Here is a 2,375-nt window from a genome sequence, read left to right on the forward strand (position 1 = left end):
GACCGTCTACAGCACTGGTTACTTCCTTGTGTGAGGTAACTCCCGATGGAACATATGTAAAACACGATAGCTCATTGAGAAATACGTCCAAAATAGGACCCAAGAGACGTATTTCTGTTGTGTTTCTAGTCCTGTTCCTGGCATGACCTCCATCATTGTACTTATTGTGTGCTTTCTGACGGTTCGGTGCATGCTTCCGTGATCGCATTGTGTGCAGTAATCTGCGTTTTAGCTGCAATTACGTGTGTTTGAAACCTAGGACCACCGGCCTCTATTTTATTTTCCTCTTCTCGTGCGCAATTGCAACACAGTAAACGATCAATTAATATTGGAAAATGACATACACAGGCGTGTGAAAAGCCCAGTTTCCATGTCAATTATGCAATGATTAGAGATTACTTTGATTCAGGAGATAAGGATGGAAAGTGTGTTTGGGTAGTGATGAGGAACATTGAGGAAAGGGGAAACCAGCCGCTGTGGCTTACAAGAACACTAACAGTAACCATAGTGTCAAAAAAAGTACAGTAAAAAATACCGCCTGTGAATGATAAAAGAAGGCAAGAATTATGGGAGACATTCATTTCCCTTCTTCCTCTCCCGTTTGAATTGTAAAGCAACTTTGAAGAAAAACAATCGAAAAGTTATATATGCCCCATCGAACAACGTGCTCCATACCTTGGTCATTGACTACTGTAGATTAGAATACTTACAATGTGCAAACAGGCCCTTCGGCCCAGCAACTCCACACCGACCCGCCCGAGCCCAAATGCATTCCTCTCCTTTAACCCCGTCAATTTAGCACGGCCATTTCAACAAACCGGTACATTTTTGGACCGTGGGACAAAACCAGAGCAAGCGCACGCAGCCACGGGGAGAATGTGCAAACTCCACACATTCAGTTGCTTGAGGCGGGAATTGACCCTGACCCTGTGGCATTGTGAAGCAGCAGCGCTCACGATGGTGTCAGCGTAAGATGGGACTTATTTGCCTTCTTTAATTGGGAAAAATCTCTGTCATTGTGAGCATCTGGAAAGATCGGTTCCTTCGCCAGAAAAAGAAATGAATATGTCATTAAACTTTGTTTGTTTCATGTCCAAGAATACTCAGATCAATAGCTCCCTTGATTACCTCTGCTGGTCATGTTCGCAAAGAGATCTAGCAAATTGCCAAGTGTGATTTTCCTTTCAATGAATAATTTTGACTTAATTTGGCTGCAAATATCTTTTCCTAACTTTGTGCTTTTCTTCTTTTACATTGGTGTCTCTCACCTTACAAATGACAGCAAAGGTATGAATGGAGATGGAAACATTTAACTCAAGTCAGCGGCAGCTTTCAATGAGATCACGACTGATTTGGTCAGTGCTCAGAGCGCGGCGCTGTTTGTAGTCATGGCCGAGTGGTTAAGGCGATGGATTTGCAATCCTTTGGGGTTTCCCCACGTCGGTTCGAATCCTGCTGACTACGTTATGAATGCTTTCCTGCTGGAACAATTCAAAGTTCAGAAAGCCTGTTTTGCAAACCAGGCCTGTAATTTGATTAGACTTGAGAAACACGAGTTCTTCATCAGAAATGCTCCACATTTAAAACATGATCTCTGTTTCTCTTTCCAGATGCACTGCTCGACACATCGGGTTTCTGCAGTTGTTGTTGAACGCCCTGAGCAGAAGTGCTGCTTTTCATTAGATTCCTTTAATCCCTTGTCCTCTGTTCTCTGACTCTGGTCATTGGCAACACTTCCTCCTGCTCGTCAGAGTGCTCATTCCCCACCGCTCCCTCTCCCATCATTACAAACAACCGCAGGAAATTGCCACTTAACCATCTTTGTTCCAAAGTGAAACTCACCAGCCTAGGAATTCTCTACACCAAATGGGACTTCTCATCCTTGGACATGGTGCAAGCCAGAGGATTGTGAAGAGATACTGTGAAAATATTGTCAGTTGGCAGTTGGAAAAATGTTTAGGAAGCAAGCCATATAATTTAGGCTCCAGCTTTGGAAATCTTGAGAAACTCTTTGGGAAATGGAATCATAGGAGATTGAAGAAGTGTAAATTGTCAGTCCGAGTAGAGCAAGGGACATTGACTCTGATGTTCTCGGCACAGGAACTGATCTGAGACATTGAAAGAATTCTCGCTCCCGTACGTGAGGAATACAAATTCATCTGGACTGTGGGACAATGAAAAACTCTGGAACACCCAAGAAAATATCGAAATATTGACTGAGAACACTACAGTACGAGTACAATAGATGGGTCAGTTTTGGTCCAGTGTGTGCGGGAGGGCTTCCTGACACAGTATGTAGACATGCCTTCAAGGGAAGAAGCAACTTTCGATTTAGTACTGGGTAACGAGCCTGGCCAGGTTTTTGATTTGGAAGT

The 2,375-nt window shown here is 43.6% G+C and overlaps 1 non-coding gene across 1 annotated transcript; it reads left to right on the plus strand.

The window, feature by feature from the left end:
• Positions 1-1,382: 1,382 nt before the first annotated feature.
• trnaa-ugc (transfer RNA alanine (anticodon UGC)) lies at positions 1,383-1,464 on the plus strand. Its single transcript has one exon. It is a non-coding gene; the product is annotated as a tRNA-Ala (tRNA).
• The last annotated feature ends 911 nt before the right edge of the window (positions 1,465-2,375 follow it).

Source organism: Chiloscyllium punctatum, chromosome 23, assembly GCF_047496795.1.
Source record: "Chiloscyllium punctatum isolate Juve2018m chromosome 23, sChiPun1.3, whole genome shotgun sequence".
NCBI lineage: Eukaryota > Metazoa > Chordata > Chondrichthyes > Orectolobiformes > Hemiscylliidae > Chiloscyllium > Chiloscyllium punctatum.